The sequence below is a fragment of the Petaurus breviceps genome, unplaced genomic scaffold (assembly GCF_028583685.1).
Source record: "Petaurus breviceps papuanus isolate PSGF00001 unplaced genomic scaffold, PetGlider_PUasm1.0 98, whole genome shotgun sequence".
Lineage (NCBI taxonomy): Eukaryota > Metazoa > Chordata > Mammalia > Diprotodontia > Petauridae > Petaurus > Petaurus breviceps.
This window is the reverse complement of record NW_027187460.1, coordinates 36,643,611-36,652,079: the sequence shown is the minus strand read 5'-3', so window position 1 is coordinate 36,652,079 and position 8,469 is coordinate 36,643,611.

Below are 8,469 nucleotides of genomic sequence, written 5' to 3'. Positions count from 1 at the left end.
GATCTCCAGGTCGTCCCAACACTGGAGCCGGCGCTCTTACTCGCTGAGCCGCCTGGCCGCCCCTTGCTCATCTCTTACTACTATTCCATAGAGGTTACATGGCATATGCCTGGGAGAGACTATACCCTTGGTAAAAAATCGTACATCATAGCAGACCGGAAGGGAGCAGGGTCAGTAGGAGTATAATGCCATAACCAGAAGATAGTTCTCCAGCATTGGTGACATCATCTGCTTCTTTGTTTGTGTACCCTGATCATATGTGTTATCTGCGTGTGTGTTTCCTTCCATTCATGCACTTTCTCTACTTGTATTACCTAGGTACTCAGTACAGTGTCTGGAATAATAGGTACTTAGTAAATGCTTGCTGACTGACTGCTGTGTGCTTGTCTATACCTATAACATATGTGTTTATCTTTTCCTGCTGATAGTGGATTTAAGGGAGAGTAAGCACCAGGTTGCTGGGGAAATATTTATCATTACTTAAAGTGCTATTTCATTAAATGTTTGCTTTGAAATGACCATGTCCTCTGGAAGGCTTATAAAGGTAGACACATTGGTAGGGGCTCATGAGCTATGTTTATTTAAGTGACTATAGATCCATAGAATTTAAGATTGGTTTCCTGGAAGTCCCATGTTGGGGGTAGGAGAGGTGGGAGGGAATTATTCAGGAACTCACCACAGAAGCAAATGCTATTCAAGTAAAATAAGAGTGGGGGTTATTTCATTTTTGTTGTTGTATCCACAGCACCCGTCCCATTTCTTTACTCCTAGAAATTATTAGTAAATGTTTGTTGAAATATTTAATTGTCCAGATGCACTAATTTACTGTTTTCCTATCCCATGAAAAGTCAAAGGATAGTAGATAAGAAGGAAGAAAATATAAAAATTTTTATTCTCAGTTCTAATTAGCATAGTGCCTGGTAAATAGTAAGTACTTAATGCTTGTTGACATGACTTGACTTTAAAAAAAATTGACAAATATGTTGTTATTCAGTTGTGTCTGACTCTCTGTGATGCTCTGGATCACAGAACACCAATACTGTCCGTGGGGTTTTCTTGACAAAGATACCAGAGTGATTTGCCATTTCCTTCAGAAGTTAACTGACTTGCTCATGGTCACATAGCTAGTAAGTGTCTGAGAGGGGATTTAAATTCAGATCCTCCTGACTCCAGCTCTCGAATTTTATTCATTAAACCACCTAGCTGCTTCCTTAATTAAATAGATGTCTTTTAAAATAACCAAAATAGTGTACTGTGGAAATCTCTAAAGGTAACTTCATTTAAGCAACTCACCCAAATTATCCCAATCATATTGAGTGACCAACCAACCAGCCAAATTAAAAAGTGAGGGGGAGGCTACATGACCACCTTGTTACTACACAAAGTAAAGATTTCTTAAGAATATATTATAGCTTATGGAATACCACCGACCAAGCCCTTTGATCATGAGCTGTATGATCCAGTTTTCCCAAGTTTTCAGCCTTACATGCATTTTTGACCCCTTACTTTTAATTTCCCCACATATCTAATCAGTCGTCAAGTCTTTGAAGAGGGTCTTTCACTCTTTCCTTTCTCTCTACTTATATGACCATCATCATAGTTCAGGCTCTTAATTGGGCTATAAAAATAGCTTTCTAACTGGTATACCTTCACTTAAATATTTTAGCTCTCCAATCCATATAGCTGCAAAAATGATTATTCCTTTGTATGATGAACTCTATCACCTCCCTATTATTTCCAGAATTAAATACAAACTTTTTTTTTTGGCATTTAAAGCCCTTCCCACTCCAGCTACAACCTACTTTCCCCTTATATATTACTCCATATCACATACTCAATGGTCCTGCTAAACTGGCTTTTTTTTGTATGATGTTCCATCTATTTCCTACCTCAATGCCTCATTAGACTTTGCCCTTGCCTGGAATGCACTATTACTTCTTAGAATCTCTAGTTTCCTTCTGAGTTCAGTTCATCCCTGTCTCCTACATGAGGCTTTTCCTAATTCCCCCAGAAATTAGATCTTCCCTATCCAAATTACCTTTATTTACTTTGTATAGATTTTTATGTATGTCATGTTTTCCTCAAGTGAACTGAATCCTTGAGGATTTCATTTTTTTTTGGTCTACATATGTTCAGTACTTGGCACATAGTAGGCACTTAATAAATTATCTTTTCAAGGAAGGGTGTCCAGGTGTCTCAGACGGTGGTGGTATCTACTTCCCTAAAAGCCTTGGAGTAAAGGCTGGATGACCACTTGCTGTATGTATAAAGGAGTTACTCAGTTGCATAGGGGTTAGGTGAGATTCTGAGGTTCCTTCCAACTCTGGGGTTTTGTGACTCAATGATTTGTGAAGAGAAACCCATTGGTTCATTCATAATTAAAATGAACATTTTTCTTTAGCAATTAAAACAAAGTCTGGATCAGATAAAAAGTCAGATGAAAAAGATGCAAGGAAACCTCAAGAAAAGGTTTAAGCTGGATTACTTCCTCAATTATAATATTCAAATATGATTCATGTTGAGGTTTGGCCTTTCATATTTTATGAAACATTTTTTTTGTCAAATATCTTTAGGATCTCATTTTTTGGTTGTAGTTGTTGTTCAAGTAAGCAAATCATCCATATACTTATATGCATAACCTTGAGGAGCCACTGCTGGGCCCACAGGGGATGAGGGATGATACCATTCCCTTTTCCACTGAAGAACCTCTCTACTCTGGAGATAAGTAGTTTGAAATTTGGACTAGGTTTTTAGTCCTATAGGAACCTGGACTTTATTGAGATGGGTTAGTCTCTGTATTCTCACACTCTATGCTCATTAAATCCAGGAACAAATTTACTCATAGCTTAGGTTTTTCCCAAAAGGGACAGTGAAAAAAATATTTCATGTACAATAAGAATCAAATATTGGATAGGTAATTGCTTCCTACATAAAAAAGAGATGCTAACCATAGAAGAGTTGCAGCACACATTAATAGAATGATTTAAAACAGAATTAATTAACTTATAAACTGGCTAGTGCTATAATCTGCTAGAAGAATGATACTTAAATTTCAATGAAATATACAGTTTGCAGGATTGTTAATTAGGCACATTACATTTCTCTTCAGATCTGAAAAAGTACAATCAATACCTGGTCCATTTCTTCTGGTAAGATGGTGGGAAATGGGCTAATGATCTTCTCAGTTGCCTTCTTCTGTCTCTGGATCTCTTTAAATCACAAAGTTTCCTTCAAGTCTAGACCCATTCATTCTAAGAGCAATGTTCAATTACCTACACAGGAAAGAAGACATTAAAGAGAGAAGGCAAGTAGGGGACTAAGTTTGCCTAGATCAGTCCACAGGCCTTATTGGGAGTGGTGATGGGATGCAGTGAAAGAGTGCTTCATACCTCACACAAATTATGTGGAAACTAAGGAAGAAACTGGGTAGATCAGTGACTTTCCAGATAAAAAGAGTTGAAATGGAGCCTGAAAATCTGCTCCCCCCTTCTCTTCTCTCCTCTCTTTTTCTCTCCATCACTCTCCTCTCCTCTTCATCTCTCTTTCCCTTTCCTCTCTTCTCTCAATGTGGTACCCCTACCATACTGCTACTGTCAGAGTTGAGGGAGTTCCAAATCCAAATCAGGGTTTGTCATATCATACTGAAACACCAAATTCTGTCATTGCTGGTTCAGTATATGACCAAAAGCAAGTTCTATAGTTCTGGTGTGATTGACAGAAATGATAACTCTGAGCATGTTACATAGGACAGTCTGGGTTGTATATATATATACCGTGTTTCCCCAATAATGACACTGTCTTATTATTATTTTTTGGGCACAAAAACACCAGGGGAGGGCTTATTTTAATGAACATTGACAGCAATTTTAATAAACAGGTAAATGTGAACAAAAAAATGTACCTTTATTCAATAAGCAAATCACTGGGGAAGAACAGGATGACGCGCTCACTGCTGCAGCTCTGATTGGATGCAGCTCAGAGCACGGCGTGCGTTTGGGGGGGGGAGTGCATACAGAGGGTACCATAATGTAGCATGTAGCGCAGGGGATCACCTTCACTACAGTAGCAATCTCAATAGGGCTTATTTTCAGGGGAAGGCTTATTTTAGAGGAATCTTACACAGTACGGGGAGGGCTTATTTTCGGGATAGGTCTTATTATCGGGGAACACGATATATATATATATATATATATATATATATATATATATATATATATATATATATATATACTTGTCTCACTGATAGAATGGCTCCTTGAAGGCATGAGGTAAGTACTTAATAAATAATTGTGGCTTGGTTGATTGACTATATATTGTATACTTCCACTTCCCAAAGAAGTTCTGCTGTGAGAGAAACATTCCTTTGTTCTAAAGGATTTTTTCCAGGTGTTTTCAGCATCATCTAAAAGTATAAATGCAAACGTGAGACTAAATGTGCCCCTGAAATCTACTCCTATTTGAGAGAGGAAAAACAAAAACCTTTTATTTTTTTGAAGAGTAACAAAATAGATTTGGAAGTTTATGAAAGGCTTAAAAGGCAGCATGGTATAGTGTATAGACACATAACCTTGGGGGTAGGAAGACCTAGATACAAGTCCTGAATTTTGCCTATACTGGCTCTATGCCCTTGGGAAACCTCTCAGTGTTTCCAGGTAACTCTATAACCATAAGTTGCCAGCAACTGATGTTGTAGGATGGACGGTGAACAAAAGAGTTGGGCTAGGTGAGCATAGTTAGACAACAATGCTGGTTTAATGGAATAGTATAGTTGATTATATATATCTTTCTTTTTTTCCCAAATCATCATCCCCCCCTCATCCCCTTCCCCTCTAAGCTCCTATAGAGTGAGATACCCTAATTAGTATGTATGTCATTCCCTCCCTAAGCCAAATTCAATGATAGTAAGGTTGACCCATTTCCTTTTGTCTTCCTCTTCTTCCCTTCCATTTGTAACCATTTTCCCTTGCTCTTCTATACAAGATAGTTTACCCCATCCTGTCTCTCCCCATCTCCTCTCATTATATTCCTCTCTCACCTCTTAATTTCACCTTTTAAGTATCATCCTTTCCCATTAAATTGGTCCTGTGCCTTCTATCTATGTATACCTGTAAACATATATGCATACATTCACATATGTATTCATACGCCCATATACCCTCCCATATATATATATATATATGTTGCCCCTCAATTACTTGACTTTTGGGCTTTTTACCACAGTAGGACTCTGCCACCAGACAGAAATATGTATAATTTCTATTCTCTTCAACTATTTTCATACTGAGAAAAGTTTCATCAGATACAATTATTGTTTTTCCATGTAGGAATGTTAATAGTTCAACATTGATAAATTCCTTGTGATGTATTTTCCCTGTTTACATTCTCATGCTTCTCTTGCTTCTTGAATCTGAATGTCAAATATTCTATTCAACTCTGGTTTTTTCATCAAGAATGTTTGAAAGTCCTCTATTCCATTGAATGACCATATTTTCCCCTGAAACATGATACCCAGTTTTGCTGGATAGGTGATTCTTTTTTTTAATCCCAGCTCCTTTGACATCCAGAATATCATATTCCAGGCCCTTCAATTCCTCAGTGTAGAAGCTTCCAGATCCTGAGTTATCCTGATTGTGTTTCCACAATATTAAAATTGTTTCATCCTAGCTGCTTATAATATTCTCTCCTTGATCTGGGAATTTCTGAACCTGGGTATAATATTCCTAGGAGTTTTCTTTCTGGGATCTTTTTCAGGAGGTGATCGGTGGATTCTTTCAACCTCTATTTTGCCCTCTGGTTCTAAAACATCAGGGCAGTTTTCCTTGAGAATTTCTTGAAGGTTGATTTCTAGGTTCTTTTTTTGATCATGGCTTTCAGGTAGTCCAATAATTTTTAAATTATCTCTCCTGGATCTATTTTCCAGGTCAGTGGTTTTTCCAATGAGGCATTTCACATTGCCTATTTTTTCATTTGTTTGAATCTGTTTAATAGTATCTTGATTTCTCATAAAGTCACTAGCTTCCATTTGCTCCAATCTAATTCTGAAGGAATGATTCTCTTCAGTGAGCTTTTGAGATTCTTTTTTTTTAATCTGGCAAATTCAGCTTTTTAAGGCATTCTTCTCATTGTGTTTTTGGGCCTCTTTTGCCATGAGTTAGTCTTTTTTAAGGTGTTATTTTCTTCAGTCAGGTTGTTGACTCTCATTTCATAATTTTCTTGCATCATTCTCATTTCTTTTTCCAATTTTTCTTCCACTTCTCTTATTTGCTTTTCAAAATCCTTCTTAAAGTCTTCTATGGCCTGTAACCAGCTTGTATTTTTCTATGAAGCTTTTGGTGCAGGAGTTCTGACTTCACTGTATTCCTCCTGTTCCATGGTTTGATCTTTTTTCCCCCAAAATAGGGTTGTAAAGTTGGGTTGCTCTGTTTGTTTTGCTTCCTTTGCCTGCTCATGTTGCCTCTCAATTACTTGACTTTTGGGCTTTTTACCACAGTAGGACTCTGCCACCAGACAGGGGAGGTTCATCTGAAATGCTGGGGTTTTCTCAGCTGCTGAAGGTATTAGTTGGGTGCCCTCTCTGAAGCCTCCACACTCTCTGGCAAGCTGGTCACACACCTAGGACCTCCACCCTAGACCACAATCCAGGTCCAAGCAGGTTAAAGCAAGAGCGATTACCTCTCACACTGGTCACTTGGTCCCCCTACAATCTGCAGGCCAGGAGCTGAATCAGCCATGTGTGGCTGTGGCTGTAGGGCTGAGGTGCCTCAGCTGCTTCTCCTCCTTGGGGGCAAAAGCTGATGCACTCCCAACTACTGGATGCCAAAGTTCCCACTTCACCGACCTCTCACTTTGTCCTTAGCATCTATGTGTTAATAATTCTGGAAACAGCCACAGCTGCTGGTGATCCAAAGTCCCTCCAGCTGGTGGTTGGTCAGGCCCACCCCGTGGCTAAAATCTCCATCTCACGGGGCCAAAACCTGGGCTAAAATCTCCTGCTTCGGGGGCTGGGGTCAGCTCCCACAGCACTGCGCTGTCCACTTGCTGTCGGCCTGCCGGGCTGTCCTCAGTGGGAGGTTAACTTCTCTGTGTTATTTTGTGGGTTCTGTAACTCCAAAGTTTCTTCAGAGTCACCTTTCACTTGAGGTGGGGGAGGTGGAAGCCAGAACCCTGCGGAAGTCCTGTTTCTACTCCACCATTTTGTCTCTGCCCCCCCCTCCCCATTATATATCTTTCTTGTTTATACGTGGAAAATTTTACAGTGAATTTTGAATCACCAGTTTCTCACAAATGCACTCAGCTAAACATAGATATCAGCAAAGACCTTGACTAGAAAGCTGCTTCCTGCATGTCCAGACTGCTTGAAGCAGACACAGCAGTATTTCTTGATTCTGTTTGCCAAATATTCTTTAGAGGAAAAGATATGGCACACCTGTCCAGAGGGGACTTTGCACCCTCCAAGATTTGAACAAGTCAACAAGTCTGAACTCAGACATAGCTCAACGAATCCCTGAACTCAGAGCAAGTCAAACACATCCCTGGACTTGGACATCTGCTCAAGAATCCGTTAGACTTGTTCCTCCACAATAAGTTGCATTGATAGAGGGAATTTCCTTACTGGGAGTTCTCTAGAACAATGAAATTACAGGTTTGGGCTAATATATTAAACATACTCATAAATTATTGCAAGTTGAAAGGTGGCATTGCATAGTAATTAAAGGATAGCCTTTAATCCAGAAAAATCCTTGAGTTCAAATCCAGCCTTTGACATATGCTGGCTTCATGACCTGGCATTTAATCTCTTAGTGCCCCTAGTGATTTTCTGTGACTCTAAATACCAGAACAGATGCTGATCTACATGGGGAGAGGACATTTTCTCCCTTGCAGTTCCCTATTCCAATAAAATCATAGCTGTCCCAATGAATGAATGAATACATAAATAAAGAAACAAACAAAACAAGAGCCTTATACAGATACAGGGAAGAGATGTGAGATTATAATCTCTAAAGCATCAAATTGTATGTACTTCATGTATTCTCCACTGTCACTGAACTCTTGTTCTCTATGTTCTAAATATCTTTTGGCTCCCCTAACTAGACCTTCTTTTGATATTAAAACCTGGAGCAAGTGGAACAAAAAGAACCTTCAAGTCAATCTTTTGAAACAATTTAGTTGAATTGAGCTATAAGAAGGGAGAGCCTAGGACCTTGCTGGAGGAATGGCAATACTGAGGGTTGGGAAGCAGGGCAGAAGCAGAAGAGAAGCAGAAGAGGTGGTTACCTGATAGTTTCCTTTATTTCTTTTTAATTCATGCTGACCAGGTGCTAAACTCAGTAGTTTCCAGAGTCCAGGATAACTGCAGGTCCTCTCTAAACTTCAGCACCCTGGACCAAAGCTCTGGTCACTCCATCCTAGTTCATGATTTTTTTTTTGCTGGTGCTTTAGAACAGTGCCATTTATACACACAATTTGTTA